This window comes from Neomonachus schauinslandi, chromosome 11, assembly GCF_002201575.2.
Source record: "Neomonachus schauinslandi chromosome 11, ASM220157v2, whole genome shotgun sequence".
Classification (NCBI taxonomy): domain Eukaryota; kingdom Metazoa; phylum Chordata; class Mammalia; order Carnivora; family Phocidae; genus Neomonachus; species Neomonachus schauinslandi.
In genome coordinates this window covers 85971093-85991000 of record NC_058413.1, presented here as the reverse complement: position 1 = coordinate 85991000, position 19908 = coordinate 85971093, and the positions used below count along the sequence as shown (strand labels likewise).

At 43.3% G+C, this 19908-nt stretch overlaps 1 protein-coding gene and 1 long non-coding RNA gene across 4 annotated transcripts in view; one reads left to right on the top strand and one right to left on the bottom strand.

Annotated features, from left to right (window-relative positions):
• Positions 1-14806, bottom strand: part of LOC123326221 — a 36773-nt gene extending 21967 nt beyond the window's left edge. The window contains exon 1 of the long non-coding RNA XR_006540945.1: positions 14780-14806. This is a non-coding gene — a long non-coding RNA (uncharacterized LOC123326221). The remainder of the gene's footprint in view (positions 1-14779) is intronic.
• A 365-nt stretch (positions 14807-15171) lies between these two features.
• The window catches only part of TMEM45B (transmembrane protein 45B), a 31863-nt gene continuing 27126 nt past the window's right edge, over positions 15172-19908 (top strand). The window contains exon 1 of one of the 3 annotated variants that reach the window (XM_021696538.2): positions 15172-15395. The gene's annotated coding sequence lies outside the window, so the exon portion shown is untranslated. Of the gene's footprint in view, positions 15396-15601; positions 15684-16579; positions 16602-19908 lie in introns of those variants that run through there. The other 2 variants (XM_044919688.1, XM_021696539.2) reach the window with 2 other exon arrangements.

Below are 19908 nucleotides of genomic sequence, written 5' to 3'. Positions count from 1 at the left end.
GACAAGGGTGCCCACTCTTACCACTCCTAGTCAACATAGTACTAGAAGTCATAGTCACAGCAACCAGACAAGTAAAAGGCATAAAAGATATCAAAATCAGAAAAAAAAAGAAGTAGATAATACAGTCTTACAGAAAATCCTAAAGACTCCACCAAGAAACTGTTAAAACTGGGAGCCTGGGTGGCTCAGTCAGTTAAGCATCTGCCTTTGGCTCAGGTCATTATCCCAGCGTCCTGGGATCGAGCCCCACATTGGGCTCCCTGCTCAGCTGGGAGCCTGCTTCTCCCTCTCCCTCTGCTGTTCTCCCTACTCATTCTCTCTCTCTCAAATAAATAAATAAAATCTTTAAAAATAAATAAATAGCTTCTGCACAACAAAAGAAAATAAAACCTACAGAATCAGAAAATATTTGCAAATCATGTATCTGATAAGGAATCAATATCCAACTCACACAACTCAGTAACAAAAACAAAAAAACAAAACAACAATCTGATTTTCAAATGGGCAAAGGACTTGAATAGACTTTTTTTTTCAAAGAAATGGCCAACAGGTACATGAGAAGATGCTCAACATCACTCATCATCAGGGAAATGCAAATCAAAACCACAATGAGGTATCACCTCCTACTTGTTGAAATGGTTAGTATCAAAAAGACAACAGATAACAAATGTTGGTGAGGTTGTGGAAAGGAACCTTTGTGTACTGTTGGTGGGAATGTAAGCTGGTACAGCTACTACAGGAATCATTAAATCATTAAATAGAACTACCATATGATCCAGCAATCCCACTTCTGGGTATATATCCAAAGAAAATGAGATCACTATCTCATCAAGATATATGCATCTCTGTGTTCATTGCAGCATTTTTTACAATAGCCAAGACATGGGAACCACCCATCAACATATGAATGGATAAAGAAAATGTGAAATATATCAATCTTTCTTATATATCTATCTACATATGGAATTTTATTCAGCCATAAAGAGGAAGGAGAGGGGCACCTGGGTGGCTCAGTCGGTTAAGCGTCTGCCTTCGGCTCAGGTCATGATCTCAGGGTCCTGGGATCAAGCCCCGCATCGGGCTCCCCACTCCGCGGGGAGTCTGCTTCTCCCTCTCCCTCTGCCTGCCCCGCTGCCTACTTGTGCTCTCTCTCTGTCAAATAAAAAATCTTAAAAAAAAAAAAAAAGAGGAAGGAGATTCTGCTCTTTGCAACATGGATTAATTTTGAGGGCATAATGCTAAGTGAAATAAGTCAGACAAAGAAAGACAAATACCATATGATCTCATTTATATATGGAATCTAAATATCCAAACCCATAGAAACAGAAAGTAAATGGGTGGTTGCCGGAGGCTAGGGAGTGGGGTAAATGAGAAGATGTTGGTCAAAGGGTATAAACTTTCAGTTATAAGTTGAGTAAGTTCTGGGAATCTAATATCAGAATGGAGACTATAATAAATATACTGTATTGTGTACTTGAATGTTGCTAAGCATCTTAAATGTTCCCACTATAACAACAACCCCCCAAAAATGGTAATTATGTGAAATGACAGATGTGTTAACTACCTTATTGTGGTAAACATTTCCCAAAATATACCTATATCAGATCATCACATTGTAAATCTCAAACTGACATAATGTTATATGGTAATCATATCCCATTGAAGCTGAAAAAAAAATTGAGAATTTTTACATATTTTACTGGCTATGATTCCTCTTTTTAAAGTGGATATTTAGCTCCTTTGTTTATATTTTAAATGTGTTGTCTGCCTATTTCTTACTGGCTTGTGGACGTTATTTGTATATTTTGTATATGCATCCTTTATCAGATACATCCTGCAAATATTTTCTCCTAGTCTGTGGCTTGCCTTTTCAGGTCCTTAACGTTGTCCTTTTCTAAACACAAGTTCTTAATTATAATACAGTCTCATTTATGAATCTTTTCTTTATAATTGGTGCTTTTTTATGCACTTTGTAGGAAGTATTTTCTTACTCCCCAGGTTGTAAAGACATTTTTCCAAATTGTCTTCTAAAGTCTTTATTGTTTTGCCTTTCATGATTAGATCTACAATCCATTGTAATCGATTCTGGGTAGCAGTGAGAGGGAGGGGACAATGTATAAACATTTCTGTATAGATGTACAACTGGCCCAGCTCTGCTTATTTTTTTTTCAAGATTTTATTTATTTATTTGAGAGAGAGAATGAGAGACAGAGAGCACGAGAGGGGAGAGGGTCAGAGGGAGAAGCAGACTCCCTGCTGAGCAGGGAGCCCGATGCGGGACTCGATCCCGGGACTCCAGGATCATGACCTGAGCCTAAGGCAGTCGCCTAACCAACTGAGCCACCCAGGCGCCCCCCAGCTCTGCTTATTAAGAGACTATCCATTCCACCAGTGCACTGCACTGCAAACTTTGACATAATTCAAGTGACTGTTATGTATGGGTCAGCTTCTGGACTCTGTTTTCTGTTCTTTTTGTTAATTGATCTGTTTTTGTGCCGATTTCCATACTATCGTGCTTACTGCAACTTCCTAATAAGTCTTGATATCTGATAATGTGAGTCCTTCAGCTTTGTTCTTCAAGTTTGTCCTAGCTGTTCTTACCCTTTTTGCATTTCTGTGTTTGTTTTAAAATCGGTTTGTTTTTCACACACAGACACACACACACACCTTCCAGTGATTGACTGAGATTACATTGAATCTGTAGATCAATTTAGAGAGGATTAAATCATTATTATACTGAGTCTTTCAAAATGTGAACATGGTATCTCTCTCTGTTACATAGGTCTTCTTTAAATTCTCTCAATAGAGGTTTCGGGGTAGAAGTCTTGGACATATTGTGTTAGATTTATTTATTAATGATGATTACCTAAGTTAATTATCTCATTAGAATTTGCCAAATGGTGGGGCACCTGGGTGGCTCAGTCAGTTGAGCCTCTGACTTTTGATTTCAGCTCAGGTCATGATCTCAGGGTCATGAGATGGAGCCCCGCCCCCACTGCCCTATGATGGTCACGGGCCTGCCTAAGATTCTCTGCACCTCCCTCTGCCCCTCCTGCCCTCCTATGCTCACTCTCTCTCTCTCAAAAAAAAAAAAATTGCCAAATGGTGATTTTCTAATTCTATCATTCATTCTATACTTACTAGCTAGAATTTTTCTACAAATACTCTCCTGCATTCTCTAAAACTATCTAATTTCTCTATTATACAGTTCATATAAGAAAGGCAGGATGGGGCACCTGGGTGACACAGTTGTTTGAGCATCTGACTCTTGGTTTTGGCTTGGGCCTGATCTCAGGGTTGTGAGATCAAGCTCCGCATTGGAAGTCCAGAATGGAGCCTGCTTGAGATTCTCTCTCTCTCTCCCTCTCCCTCTGCCCCTCCTGCTTGTGCTCTCATTCTCTCTCTAAAATAATTAAATAAGATCTTTAAGAAAAAGAAGGAGAAGGAGGAGGGAGAAGAAGAAGAAGAAGAGGAAGAAGAGAAGGAGAAGGAGGAGGAGAAGAAGAAGAAGAAGAAGAAGAAGAAGAAGAAGAAGAAGAAGAAGAAAAGAAGAAGAAGAAGAAGGAAGAAGAAGAAGAAAAGTAGGATAAATGCTTAATTCCTTCCCTTTAGTTACTAATGAGTTGGCACCCCAGTAACCCCCAAAACTATCTGACTAGTTTTGCTCTTGTTGGTTAAGGAAATCTCAGGTGCAGTCTTTCAATCCCCAGCCAGCACCCTAAGAAGGGGCCTTGGGCCTGGAACACTTCCTTACCAAGAGACACAGAGCCCACACACCTCTGTCAGGCTTACAGACTTCCTCTGCTTAAACATGTGTTTCGATGGCCTCAGGCACACCCCCAGCATTCAGTATTTCAGACACGACGGGGAGGAGTTGGAGTCTTTCCGCTCTGGACAAGAAGGGCGCATACAGACCTATTGCCCTGCAATGGCTGTCAGGAGTGGAGGGGGACCTTGGTGGCCATGGGGGACCGACACACACTATTGGAGCTGACCTTGCTGTCTCTTCTCTGTGTGGGTAAAGCATTGTTCCATCCAGTGCTCTACTGTGCTGTGCTTTCCTTGGTGACTCTGATACCAAGATGCAGTGAGCAGAGTGTTTGGACTTCTACTCCAGGTGGCTGGTGTTGTGATAAGCTTTGCTATCCTCTAGGTAGTTGGAGTCCTCCCCTCACGGCGTTCTGCTTGACAGTTTGGCATAGTAAGCAGGGTTGCCAACTATGGCATGGTGGAAGCACAAGGGCTTGTCAGCCCCATTGCCCTAGGTGGTGCCAGCCCCTCAAGGATCATGGGTTGCTTTCCTCTGCCTTATAGGCATAAATGGGATGTAGATAATCTCCCTGTCAATAGGACTGAGCTGGTGCAATGGGTGAGGGCAGAGATACAAGAGGTGGGTCCTAAGAAAAAAACCTATGGCCTAGCTCTTGGCCCCCCTTGCATTGCCACACCACCAGCCAACTCCCATGGTATCCCAAGGGTCTGTTGGGGGAGTTCATTGAGACGACATGACTGCCGGTTGATTTGCAAGCTGGATTCAGGCAGTGGGAGGCTCCTCAGCCCAGCCCTGTCCTTAGAATGTGCATCCTGCTCACCTTTCCAGCTCCCAGAAGCTGCCCCAAAGATATAGCCTTGAGACAGTGATGTGGTGTTGAGACCATCTGGATGGTATACATGACTGAACCCAGGGAAGGCATCTATATAAACTTAAGATTCAATAGGTAGGTATAGAGATCTATTCATCTTATAGCTGCCCAAGACAAGTCTCATATTTAAGTTCCCTTGCTTGTTAAACCTGCCATCTACCAATCAAGAATGGCCTGCCTCTTTCTTAAGTCTCTTCCAGCCCTCCAGGTATGGGGACCAGTTGCAGATTTCACGTAGGAAGCTCCTGAGGTTGTGAACCAACAGGGTCACTGGTGATGTCCAAGGGAAGTAAGGGAGTCCTGTGCAGGGAGTTCCACCCCATCCCGCTCATTTGGGGGCCTCAAATAAGATCTGTTTGCACTCAGTGCTAAACCACTGATGACATCGCTGAAAACAAAACTGTTGAAATAAGATCCTTCTCTGCGAATGAAATACAAAAACTGAAAGACAGATATGGACAGAGGCCAGGGGAATCTCATGCAGCGAGGCTGGTGTTAATGTTTGATGAAGGGACCCTGCAGACCCAGATGTCTCAGGCTGGAGGGCACAGTTAAGGATGGGGCTGAGGTCTTCAGGTCCCCATTGTGGGTCAGTGGCCTTGTACCCCTGTCAGGATAAAAAGGGAAAAGAGAGAAATCGAGACTTTTATGGGGCTCTTGGATACTGGTGCCATAAGGACCTGAAAATGAATGACTTTGGGACATTTGGGGGTAAATGAGGTGACCCGTGGCAGACAGGTGCTCATATGCTCAATATGCTACCACTGGGCAGGATTTGACCTTCAACAAACCCAGGTCACCACAGGAGTTTCGGCCATCCATTACATCAACAACATCTTAGCTGGAAAGCCCACCAAAAAACAGGTGGAGGTGGCACTGCAACTAGTCATTGATACAATGACTAGTGGCAGGTGGGCTATAAACCCAGAGGAAGTACAGGACCCAACAGAGCAGGTGCATTTCCTAGGGGTCACTTGGGCACAAAGCCAAAGAAGTACCCTCGTTAGAGTAAGAGAATTATTGGCTCCGATGGTATCCTCTGTTAAAAAGGAGGTCCAGTATTTCCTAGGCCTTTTTGGGTACTGGAGACAACATGTACCCCACCTGGATGTTCTTCTGTTCCCCCTAGTTAAGGTGACCCACAAGGTTATCAGTTTTGAATCAGGTCCTTTGTAGCAGCAAGTCTTGAAAGCTCTTCAACAAGCTCTGGCCCAGCCACTGCACTGGGACCCTCAGAGCCTACACCACCGGTGTCCGTGACCTCCACACATGCTGATTAGGCAACAAAAAACTTCCACTCAATGACAGTACAGGACCGTCGTACATCCTGCAACTTTACTTTGCCACTTAACCTGTAGTTAAACCAGACATGAGCTTCATACAATTGGCCTAGAGACTCTTCTAAAAAGTGCTCCCTGACCAGAGTGATGGGTGCTCCTCTGACTTAGATGTTCTCTAACTGGCCTATGAAGTGCTTGTCACCCTCAGATGGGGCTTGCTCTTTGGAATTTCAGGGTTCTCGGGTGTTGGTACAAAATGATACTCTAAATTGGAAGGGCCCCGTAATTGGGACACATTGTAGGCTTGCCAGAGACACTACAAGAAAAACAATCGGATAGCTAGTTCCATTCAGCTGACTGTGTCCTCATACCTGGCATAGACTCACATGCCCTGGAAAACATGGTATGTCATTAACTATGGCAGAGATAGTTAACACTACTCCCCACGCTGTTCTCAGCGAACTCACTAGCCATGGCAGTGATGGAACAGGGTGGTGTCTTGCCAACACCTCTTGCTGTGTAATGTATCAATAATTCAGGGAAGGTAGAAACCAAACTGCAGAAAATCCAGGCTCCGATGGAATGGTTTTCAGCTCGTGGATTCCCTTAGACTTTGATGTTTTTAGTTGAAATAACACGAACACTTGGGGTTCCTGGTTGAGGACCATCCTCCAGGGAGGCCTAACCATCCTCTTGGGTCTGGTCCTCCTAATAACCCTAGTGAAATGCTGTCTCAAAATGACAGAGAGGCAGCCAACCACATCCATATAATAGGTGGTTTAGGGGCCCCATGAGCCCCAATTTCACCTCCTAATTCAAGGTGGGCAATGGTCCTGCTGGATTTGATATGTTTCATCTGCTGTTTCAGTGGACAGGTGAGGATGGGGGGCGGGGGAGAAGGCTAAGAAAGGCAGCCTCATGTGCAGTCTTTCAACCCCCAAGGCCTCATAAGGCTGGGTCTCAGGCCTAGAACACTTCCTCACCGAGAGACAGAGAGCCCACACAACTGTGCTGGGCTTCCAGCCTTGTGTGGGAACATTCTTCCCTGTTTCAGACTCAGTGTGTGCTCCTTTGTTCTGCTTGCGACTGTGCATCAGTGCCCCTCAGGGACACTCCAGCATTCAGTTTCCCACACTCTCTGGTGGAGGAGCTGGGGTCCTTCTGCCCTGGCATGAGAGGGGTGCATATATACCAGTTGCTCTACATTGGCTGCCAGGGCCAGAGGGGCACATTATTAGATCTGTCTCTTCTCTATGTGAGCAAAGCACTGTTCTGTCCAGTGCCTTACAGTGTTGTGTTTTCCTTGCTGACTCTGAAACCAAGATGCAGTGGGCAGAATGTGTGGGTTTCTATTTCCGGTAGCTGACATTGTGATGAGCTTTGCTATCCTCTGAGCAGTTAGAGTCCTCTCCTTGGATTGTAACCAGTGTAGTGTTCTACCCAACAGTTTTATTTATCTTTCTCTTTTGAATATCACTATGTTTTTATAAATGGTTGGTATTCTATTGGATTTTCAAATTGTCCCACCTTTAGAGTCTTCGTTCAGTCTGGCTTCTGCGGCCTTTTGACGAAGCTCCTATTCTTACCCGGGTTTCCCCAAGTCAGAGCCTGAGAAAAAAGTTTGTGTACAGGTAGTATATTTGAATAGGTGATTCCAGAGAGCAGGAGTGAAAGATGAGGGGAGTGTCACAGGAAGGAGGGACAAGTTGGCCACTGGGACTTTTTTTTCTGACTGGTACTTCTTAAGGAATTTTTTAAAGTATGTATCAGAACTATCCACCCACGGGACAAAAAGGAAAGCATTTGTTGCTTAGATACTATTCCCCATTGATGGATTATGGCTTCATGGGCATTTATTCTTCCCAAATTCCCTGTTGCACATTCATGACCACCGAGTGGAGTCCTGCCAATGTTCTACATCCTGCAAGCCTCAAAAAAAGCCCCAAGGCAGGAAGCAAGAGATCATTGCACAACCAGGCAGGGAAGCACTCTGTGACTGTACCTGTCAAAGCTCACATGAGCTGCTCACCACACCCACAACTAAACTGAAAAGTGTGACTGACATGATTTTGAAGTATTGCACAAGAGATGTCTAGTGCTGCTCATTTTGAGCCACTCATGCATCTCTCAAGTCCAATCCATCACAGGGTTTCCTTTCATGCACTGGCCAGTCACAATTTCTGCAAGAGGATGAGTGGAGCAAACATTGGTCCCCACTGCTCCGCTGCTTCTGAGGCCATCATTGGGATGGTCATCACATACGCCCCAATCTAGATTCCCTCACCCTCACCAGCCCGTCAGCTTGGAGCACACTTCTGAAAAGAAGTTCTCTCTCTGGTCCAGTGTTATTCTCATGAGTTTACCAAGGTAGCTTTCCACACCTTCCTTTCTACTCATACATGTAACACACACTCCCTGCACCTGTGTGTGTATGTAGTATAATCTCATGATTGTGAAACAAAACAACACACAAAAAGAAAAGAAAAAGTGAACTGGATCTAACAGACATATACAGAATGCTTCACCCAACAAGGACAGAATACACATTCTTCTCAAGGGCAAATAGGACATTCTCCAAGATAGACCATATGTCAGGCCACAAATCAACTCTCAATAGATATAAAAAGACAAAGATCATACAAAGTATCTTCTCTGAACACAAGAGGACGAAGTTAGAAATCAATAACAGAAAGAAAACTTGAAAATTCACAAATTTGTGGGAAGTTAAACAACACACCCTTAAAGTCCCAATGAGCCAAAGAAGAAATCACAAGGGAAATTAGGAAATACTTAAGAGATGAGTGAGAATGAAAACAACACACTAAAACTTTTGAGATGCAACAAAAATGGTACTAAGAGGGAAATTTATAGCTAGGAATGCTGACATTAAAATCAAGATCTCAAATTAACAATCTAGCTTAACCACTCGAGGAACTAAAAGAGAAGAAAATAACCCCAGTGGTAGCAGGAGGAAGGAAGTAATAAAAATCACAGCAGAGGTAAGTAAAATAGAGACCAGGAAATCAAGGAGACTGAAATTTAGTTTTTCAAAAAGATTAACGAAACTGACAAACCTTTACCTAGCCTGATCAAGAGAAAAAGAGAAGCCTCAAATTACTAAAATCTGAAATGCATGTGGGGGCATTACTACTGATTCTATAGAAATAAAAAGGATTATAAGAGAACAATTGTACTATGAGCAATTATAGGCCAACAATCAGTAACCTACATGAAATGGACAAATTCCTAGAAGCACACAACCTACCAAGACTGAATCATGAAAAAATAGAAAACCCGAACAAACCTCTCTCTCTCTCTTTCTCTCTTTCTAGAGGGGGGTAAGGGGCAGACAGAGTAAGAGAGAGAATCTTAAGCAGGTTCCACACCCAGTGCAGAGCCTAACTCGGGCTCGATCTCACAACCCTGAGATCATGACCTGAGCCAAAATCAAGAGTCAGACGCTTAACCGACTGAGCCATCCAGGTGCCCCAGACCCCTAACTCTTAAAAAGATTGAATCAGGAATCAAAATCCTTCTGACAAAGAAAAATCCTGGACCTAATGGCTTCACAGATTAATTCTACCAAACACTTAAAGAAGAACTAACACCAATCCTTCTCAAACTCTTCCAAAAAATTGAAGAGAAAGGGACACGTCCTAACTCATTTTTATGAGGCCAGCATTGCCCTGATACCAAAACCAAATAAAAACACTGCAATTAGAGAAAATCAGAGACCAATATCACTATGAACATTGATGCAGAAATCCTTAACAAAATACTAACAAATAGAATTCAACAGCATATCAAAAGGATTATATAGCATAATCAAATGGAACTTATTCCTGAAATGCAAGGATAGTTCAACATATGAAAATCAATCAATGTAATACACCACATTAACAGAATGGAAAGGGGGGAAAACCTGATATGATCATCTCAATGAATGCAGAAAAAGCATTTGACAAAATTCAACACCCCTTCACAAAAAACATTCAACAAACTTGGAATAGAAAGAGACTACCTCGGGCGCCTGGGTGGCTCAGTTGGTTAAGCGACTGCCTTCGGCTCAGGTCATGATCCTGGAGTCCCTGGATCGAGTCCCGCATCGGGCTCCCTGCTCGGCAGGGAGTCTGCTTCTCCCTCTGACCCTCCTCCCTCTCATGCTCTCTGTATCTCATTCTCTCTGTCTCAAATAAATAAATAAAATCTTTAAAAAAAAAAAAAAGAAAGAGACTACCTCAACATAATAAAGGTCATATATGAAAAACCCACAATTAACAGGATACTCAGTGGTGAAAAGTGAAAGCTTTTCCTCTAAGATTAAGAACAAGACAGTTATGCTCACTTTTTCCACTTCTATTCAACACAGTATTAGAAGTTATAGCCAGAACAATCAGGCAAGAAAAGCTAGAAAGGAAGAAATAAAATTATTTCTATTCACAAATAATATGATCTTGTATGTAGAAAACCCAAAATATCACACACACACACACACACACACAAATTGTTAGAAGTAATAAACTAATTCAGCAAAGTGTCAAAATACAAAATCAGGGCGCCTGGGTGGCTCAGTCGTTAAGCGTCTGCCTTCAGCTCAGGTCATGATCCCAGGGTCCTGGGATCGAGTCCCGCATCGGGCTCCTTGCTCGGCAGGAAGCCTGCTTCTCCCTCTCCCACTCCCCCTGCTTGTGTTCCTGCTCTTGCTGTCTCTCTCTCTGTCAAATAAATAAATAAAAATCTTTAAAAAAAAAAAAAAAAAAAAATACAAAATCAACACTCAAAATATCAGTTGTGTTTCTATACACCAGCAACAAAAATCTGAAAAGGAAATTAAGAAAACAATTCTATTTCCAAAGTATCAAAGAGAATAAAATACTTGGGGTGCCTTGGGGGCTCAGTCATTTAAACATCTTACTCTTGGCTCAGGTTATGATCTCAGGGTCGTGGAATCAAGCCCTTCGTCGGCTCCGAGCTCAGTGGGGAGTCTGCCTGGGATTCTCTCTCTCCCTCTCCTTCTGCCCCTCCTCTCTTTCTCAAATAAATAAATATTTTTTTAAAAAGAATAAAATACTTACGAATTAACTTAACCAAGAAGGTGACAGTCTTGTACACTGAAAACTCTAAAACATTGCTGAGGGCGCCTGGGTGGCTCAGTCGGTTAAGCGACTGCCTTCAGCTCAGGTCATGATCCCAGGGTCCTAGGATCGAGTCCCGCATCGGGCTCCCTGCTCTGCAGGTAGCCTGCTTCTCCCTCTCCCACTCCCCCTGCTTGTGTTCCCTCTCTCGCTGTGTCTCTCTCTGTCAAATAAATAAATAAAATCTTTTAAAAAAAAACATTGCTGAAAGGAATTAAAGAAAACATTAAGAAATGGAAAGACATCTTGTGTCCATGGACTGAAAGACAATTTTAATACTACCCAAAGCAATCTACAGTCAGTGCAATCCTTACCAAAATCTGAAGGACTTTTTTTTTTGGCAGGAATGGAAAAATCCATCCTAAAATTCAAATGGAATTCAAGGATCCCAAATAACCAAACGATCTTGAAAAAGACGAACAAATTTGGAAGACTTGTACTTCCTAACCTAAAATTCACTAGAAAGCCACAATAATCCAAACAGAGTGGTACTGGCATAAAGACATAGAGATCAATGTAATAAAATAGAGATCCCAGAAATAAACCCTTGCATATAAAGTCAAGTGATTTTTTTTACATGAGTGCCAAGACGATTCAATGGGGAAAGGACAATCTTTTCAACAAATGGTACCGGGAAAACTAGATATCCACACACAAATGAGTGAAGTTGTATCCTTATACAAAAATTAAGTCAAAACGGATAAAAGATTTAAACATTAAGAGCTAAAACTATACAAGTCTTAGAAGAGAACATAGGGGAAAGTCTTCATGACCTTGAATTTGGCAGTGATTTCTTGGATATGACATCAAGAGCATAGGCAACAAAAGCAAAAATAGAAAATTGGATTTTATCAAAATTAAAACTTTTTGCATCAATACACACTAACAGAGTAAAAGGCAACCCATAGAATGGGAGAAAATATTTGCAAATCACATATCTGATAAGAGATTAGTACCAAATATATAGAGAATTCCTAAAAGTCAACTACAACAAAATACCCAATTCAAAAATGGGCAAAGCACTTGAATAGACATTACTCTAAAGAAGATATATACAAATGGCCAATAAGCACATGAAAAGATGTTCACCAGCATTATCATTAGGGAAATGCAAACCAAAACCACAATGAGATACTACTTCGTACTCATTAGGATGGCTATTATCAAAAAACAGAAAACAAGTGTTAGCTAGGATGTGTAGAAACTGGAACCCTGTTTACTACTTGTGGGAATGCAAAATGGTACAGCTGCTCCAGAAAACAATAAGGCAGTTCCTCAAAAAAATAGAATTACCATTTGATGCAGCACTACTTTTGGATATATACACTGAAGAATTGAAAGCAGGAACCGAAAGAAATACTTGTACACCAAGGTTTGTAACAGCATCGTTCACAATACCAAAGGTGAAAACAATCAAAAGGTCCATTGACAGATAAGTGGATAAACAAAATGTAGCACATTATATGTAGTGTATGTCATATATATTCCTGCCTTAAAAGGAAAGAAATTGATACATGCTACAACATGGACGAAGCTTGAAGACATTATGCTAATTGAAATAAGCTAGACACAAAAGGACAGATTCCACTTTTATGAGATACCTCGAGTAGTCAAATTCATAGAGACAGAATCTAGAAAAGTGGTTACTAGGGGCTGGGGGACCGAGGAATGTGTAGTTACTGCTTAATGGGTATAGAGTTTCAGTACAGGATGATGAAAAAGTTCTGGAGATAGATGGTGGTAATGATGGTACATTAATGTGAATGTAATTGATACCCCTCTTGTGTATAATTTAAAATGTTAAAAATGGTAATTTTTATGTTATGTATATTTTACCACCAAAAAAAAAAAAAAAATCCCGCACCACTCTGCAAACTTTTTAACTTTAACAATATACCATGACTATTTTCCTGGTCCATAAATACAAATCAAATTCAGTGTTTTTAATAACTGCACACTAGGGTGCCTGGGTGGCTCAGTTGGTTAAGTGACTGCCTTCGGCTCAGGTCATGATCCTGGAGTCCCGGGATCGAGTCCCGCGTCGGGCTCCCTGCTCAGCGGGGGGTCTGCTTCTCCCTCTGACCCTTCCCCTCTCATGCTCTCTGTCTCCCATTCTCTCTCTCAGATAAATAAATAAAATCTTTAATTAAAAAAAATAACTGTACACTATATCGTAAAACGACATGCTATACCGTATTTAACCACTCCCACATTGACAAACACTTGCTATTATAAATAATGCTGCAGTCCAAATCTTTAAGGAGGTTCTTATGATGTATTAGTTCTGTACAATGGAGTCTTCAAACTGCAATTACTGGGCAAAGTAAATAGTATATTTAGATCTTTCTTTAATCCATCTTCAACCTTTGTTTATTCACGGTCTAAAGCAAGGAGGAAAGATGCTCTGCATTTGTTAGGTTATGGATTTGGCTGCATGTAACAAAAACCTCCAATCACTGGGACTCATACCAGATATAATTTTATGTCTTTTTCACATAACCATCTGGAGATGGGCATTCCAGGACTGGTATGGAACCCAGCCTCCTTTCATCCCCTTACTCCACCATTCATTTTCCAAGATGGCTCACTACCATCTCCACATTCCAGTCAGTAGGACAGGATGGGGAGAGGATGGGCACATCCCCTTCCTTTCAAAACTCCACCCAGCAGTAGCTGGTACCACTTCGGCTTCCAACCTATTGTCCTGAACTTAGTCATATAACCCATCCTAGCTAAAAGGGAGGCTGGAAAAAATGGTACTCATTCTGGATGGCCATGTGCCCAATTAGGATCATGATGGCCCCAGGGAGATTAGATAATGAGCAAGTCTATGATAAGATCTTCCAAAAGAATACCCCATTATGTCAGCAGTATTTATAAAGTAAACAATTTCCCATTGAATTAAAAGACATCCTTGGATCTGTTTCTAGACATAATCTGTTTCGTTGTTATATTAAATGGCTTTATCATAATTGGTAGCTGTTCTTGTATTAATTTATGGCGGTTGATATATTAATCATTTATCTTTTGTTAACTGTTTGATTTAAGCTACTTGATTTGTGTTATTTTTACAGATCAAGTTAAAAGCAGTCAAACTTAACTTGGCAAAAACTAGTTTGTCCTGACACTTGGATATTATAATTTGAGGCAGATATAATTTTCTTAGTTCCAATTTTTCAATATTAAGAAGCATCTCTACCCAGCAGTAACTACAACTGAGAGGTCACCCATCTGTTTCATCCTCATAGCCTTAGAGGAAAACATCACTAAAGAGAAAGCCTGACCATTGCGGGGATCTAGTAACAGGGAACAGAGTTCCCCAGGGTAACAGACATCCAGGACTCCACCTTCTCACCCATTTCAAAAACAATGGATGTGAGCAAATGCCAAGATGAGGCCTGGTAGTTGAATTTCTAAGCTGATGGAAAATAAAAGACGTGCTCTCCCAGCTCCTGGCGCTTGCACATTATCCATCTGAATTGTGTGGCTCAATTAGCCTTTTAACTGATAGCAGTGCTTCTGCCATTATCTTCCACCAGGCCTCATTCACTCTGTTTCATAGAGGAAAGATTTGCTCAGGTTGATGCCTTATTCTCAGAAGTGCCTTCCTCTGACTTTACAGAAAAGAAAAGCAATTTGATCAAAAGAAGCCAGAGCTGGGCTCGAGTCCCCTGCCGCCCTGCTCCTGTATATCCTTTGCCTTTCTTTCTTTTAAACCTACCTAGAGCATCTTTTCCATGAAGACTTTCTTGGTTTCCAGTACTGACAACAATGGAATAAGCTGGAAGGCATCTTAGAGATCTAGAAGGGAGGTTCTCAACCTTGACTTCCTGTGGTCACCTAGGTAACTTTTAACAGGTCCTTCTGTCCTCACTCCTCCCCAGATTCTGATGAGTAAGTCTGAAGTGGAGCCTTAGCTCTTGCTAAGGGGGAAGTTTTAACTTCCCCAGGGTATTATGAGTAAGAGTAGGAAACTACGAGGCCAACACCTTAACTGACAGATGAGGGCACTGAAACCACATGACAATACGAAGAAAGTCGCGCGTTTCTTCGTAGGAAGCGAGCCCCTTCCAGCAGGGACTTTCCTTCGCAGCTCTTCCTCCAGCACCTGGAACTGTGCGGATCTAACGTGCGGCAGATCTGGCAGGATGAACGAAGGAAGGAATCCATGTGACACCAGGCTTAAACCAGAAAATCGGACTCTGGTCCAGGATATGACACCACAGGCTTCCTTTGCTGGAGGGAGATCCGTGACTAGTTCGCCGCGATTGTTGGCTCGGTAAACAGCCTTCCTTGCGACAGCCTCTGGCCCCAGTCCTCGCCGCCTCCCAGGCTCTGTAAGTGCTTTGCATCACAGGAGGTCACGGCTGGTCGCAGTCGGCCTTGGGTGCCCAGGAACGGGCACACCTCAGGGCGTGTCTTGGGGGCCAGGGAACACCTCGGCGGGAGTGTCAGGGGCGTGGAGGGAAGTGCGGGCATTGAGTCGGGAGGCCCCGCACGCCCACGAGGGCGGGGAGAGGCGGCCAGGGGTGGGGAGGGCCGGGCCGGGCGCTCGCACCTACCGGGTGGCTGCGGCAGTCGGCGCTCGACGCGGGCAGCTGAACGCTCCGGGGCGCTCGGCGCAGGTGAGCCGCCGCTGCGGGCTGGAGGCTCGGACCCCCAGCGGGCCGGGCCAGGGGAGGGGGCCTCCGGCGGGGAGGGGGCCCGGCCAGGGCAGGGCGGGGGTGGGGGGTGGGGGGGGCTCGGGCAGGAGAGCCGGAGGGGCCGGACGGCCCAGGGGTGGGGCAGCTGATCCGCGAGCCCCCTGAGCGCGCACCGCTGTCGGGTCGCCGGCGGCCGCGGGGTGAAAACTGCTGCGTCCCGGGCCAGTCAGGTAGACCGTGTGGCAGGGCCAGAGGAGCTTCGAAGTGTGAAGCCCCCGCCTTCCATTCCGCCCCGCGGCTCCGAGGATCCGAGGACACCCCGCCCGGGACGGCTCCTCGCTGGCCCAGAGACCGGTCGGCTGCGCGTCGCCGTGGGCACTTAGCGCCCTACCGTCCGGCCTCGTGAGCGCCGACCCCCAAATACGACGAGCCAGAGACTCTCCTTAAGCCAGGAAGCCCAGAATTCAATAATAAGAGGCGATTGACGGATAAAGTTCCCCCGGGGTCGTGATTTCGCTTCCACTGCGGCTTCAGTGGGTAGGAGCCAAGGAGGACGATGAGCAGGGGTTGGGGAGGTTCACGTTGGACCTGAAAAGCAGTTTAGGCCACCCGCCTGGGTCCAGAAGGATAACCTCTGGAGATATATTCTAGCCCTAGATGTAAGAAGGATTTGCGCTTCAGAAAGGGAAACCCGTCTCTTTATGAAATAGATTTTATATTAGCCAGCCACCTCTTCTAAGAAGTGACCCATTGCCTTCCCCAGCTCTTCCGCCATGTGGGCCGTGGCTGCCATGTTCCTCCGCGTTCCTGATCGTTTGCCCCGTGGCCCCGCCCCCCGCTCTGTTGGGCTCAGAAAGTGGCGGAAGAATTTTTTCTGGGTCTTTACATTTACTTTAATAGGTAGGACGGCTTCTTGTTCCTAAGAAACATGTAACATTTAACCAGATGTGCAACCTGCTCAGTACAGTCTGGAGTTTGTTCCTTGTCAAACCTTGTGGAGGACGATCCCAACACACCGTGAGATACGGTGCCAGGGCCACTTCCGGCGTCGTTCTTCCTGAGAGTTGATTCACTTTAAGAAGGATGTCCTTACCCTCTGCTCCTAGAGTTTCTGGAAAAGACGTGGAATTGATATGAAGGCTTTATTGAATATGGTGCCTTGATTTTACGAGGGAGAGTGCCTGACGTAAGCGGAAGGGAAGCATTATTTCTGGTTGGGCATTATTAGTTCTGGTATTAGGACAGCCAAGTATTCAATTCCCTTTTAAAGGACTTTGATTTCCTCTCACTCCTTCCATGAGAGGCAGGACAGTACCACCACATACTTATCTCATGCTGTGAGTTTTTCCTTGTATTCTGTGGATTCCTCCCTCAGCCTTCTGGTGGGCAATGGTTGTGATGACCCAGGTGAAACTGTAAAGCTTGAGTTTGACACCAGTGATTCTGTTTGGGGTGTGCCCCAGTATGTCCTTGGTTGTGTCTCTTGCCTAATCTTAGCAAATGGCACTTTGAGATAGGGAGAGAAGGACTAAAGAGAAAGACTTCTGCTAACTTGAAAGTTAACATCAGCTGCCATGCTAAATTGGTCAAAGTACAGATATTACTTATGTTGGTTATAATCAAAGGATTATCTCTTTTCCTCAATAGCATTTGCCTGTTGGAAATGGATAAGGGCAGTTTTACCATATGTAGAACCACTCCCATAGCCAAAGTTCCTGTTATTGCAAAACTTTTTATAATTGCGGGTAAGAGAATGGAAGTCACCACTGTGTCAACTAATGGATGCATACGAGACAGATTTCAAATCCGTATTTATCTCTAGAGACAGGTTGTGAGACAGAAACTAGATCATGCACAGTACGATACAATATCCAGTAGGAACAATTAGAGGCAACCAGCAAGTCCTGTAAGCCCCACACTTCCTTTGAACTCAGCTTCCCTTTTAACCAGTCTTCTCCCCCAAACCTTTACGGGGGGCTAGAAATAAACAGAGATGATTTGAATTTTAGATCTTTTTCTTTGTCTCGTCTGTTCTCTGTGTCACAGGCTCCACTTCTGAACGGACAGAGAAATTCAAAAGATCTATCAGCCTTATGTGAGGAAGAATTTAAGCTGAAGATACCAAAGTGCACTCATGTATTCCCTTGCAGGATTTAGATATTATAAGCCGTTGTTGATATCTTGCTGGTATGACATCATAAGGGGGCTTTACGCAGTACAAGGCGATTTCCATAAGCAGCACTGTGAGGAAAGAGTAATTGCTTAGTTCGTAAATGGGGAAACTGAAACTTAGAAATACTGAGTATCTGGCCTGGGGTTATCCAGCTGTTAGTGCCAGAGCCAGGACTCAAAGGAGAATTCCTTCCATAATACCTCAGCTACCTACACGGTGTCTTTTTGTTTGCTCCTTTAATTTAAGGATGGGGAGTTGTTTGTGATTTATTTCTCCTGACCTTTTATTGAATATAGTCTCTGACTTGAACTCCTAGAATCTAAATTTAGAAACGTCCTTGTTTGGTAGATTTCATGCACACCTTTGTTCAGTGTAACTGCAAAAGTATTTTAGAGCTGAGGATAGCCTGAAGTATTATCAAGCCCAATCTTTTTGTTTTTTCAAAGAACAAGGGGAGATACAGGGAGAACTAAGCAAGTACCCAAACCTACTTTGCTAAAAGCTAGGCCTGCCAGTGTTCAGACTCTTTCCAGCATGTGGTCCCTTGAGGATTTCCTAGAGATATAAATCAAGTGGTTCAGTTTGATTTACTCTGTTGCTTTGGGGTCTGTGATAGCAAACCATTAGCCCCTCTGAATCCTAGACTCAAATATCTGTAGATCCTTCTGGTCTTACTGGGATTCCACGTTCCATGAGGGAAAGAGCCGATTGGTCTGGTGCATTGTGTTGTTCTAAGCACAGGACCCATAGTAGGCACTCAATAGAATGTGTTCAGTACCCATCAAATAAACATTTGAACAAGTATGAGATGTCATTAGGACTTCATTCAGCTACAAGTAACAGAAAATCCTACTATAGTAACTTAACAAGTGAGGAGTTTGTTTTTCTCAAATAGCTAGATGTCTAGAGGTGAGAAGCTCAGGACTGGGCCAGTTTCCTCTGTCTTCCTGCACCACCATCCTTAGTATGTGGCTTTCCTCCTCACTGAGAGACAGGCACCTCTTCTTTTCAGAGAGGGCTTCCCAGGAGAAAAGGGTAGAATGAAGGGCAGAAGACATGTGCCAGCTGAACCTGTGTTTTTGTAATAGTAAGATCATTCTTGAAAGCTCCACCCAGTAGACTTTTTATACCTCATTCATATAAGAACTAAGTCACGTAGCCACTCCTAACTGTAAGGGAGCCTGAGCAAATCTAGTGTTTTAGTCGGCCATGTTGCCAATACAACAAAATAGGGATTCTGTTAAGGAGGAAGGGGAGAATGGATATTGGGTAAACAATTAGCAATACCTGCCATAGTATGTTTTATGAGTCATTGACTCTTTGTTTCTACATGGATTGTTGTTGTTGCTTTATTTTTACTCTTTGTTGTTGTTCTTTGGTTTACTAAAAAAGTGATAGATAACACAGTGGTTGTAGAGGAACTTTTTAAAATTATAGATTCTGAGGTCCCACCCAAGAAATGCTGATTATTTAGGTCTGGGCTGAGTCTATAAATCTGAATTATATAAACTGGCACTCCAGATAATTTGAATGCAGGTGGTCACAGGATCACAATTTGAAAAACATTGAACTGGGGAGTGCTTTAGAAGAGGCACCTTCATTTTATTTCCAAAGTCTTTCCTGCCTCGTTCCTCTTGAGGCTATTACTTTCTTTTTTAATTTTCTATTTTGGTCAATATAAATAAATATGTAGTCTTAAAAGTCACAAGTTCTACAAGGTTCTTACTAAGTCTACACTGAGCTACCTCCCTAGAGGCAACTATTTTCAATGCTCTCGGCTACGTTTCTCTCATATTTACCACCATATTCCCAAATAACATGCTAATACTGGCTATTTCTCTTTCTTTTCCCAGTTCTGGATAGTATCTACTGACATCCTGCCTGGGAGGATAAGGTTCTCTCCCTCATACCCTCATTATTCTTTCTCACATTTTCTTCCCTTTCTTGCAAGGTCCCAATATAGTTATATCCTAATTTTTTTGATATAACGATATTTGGTGTTTACATTATTATGACTCTGTAAATGTTATTCAC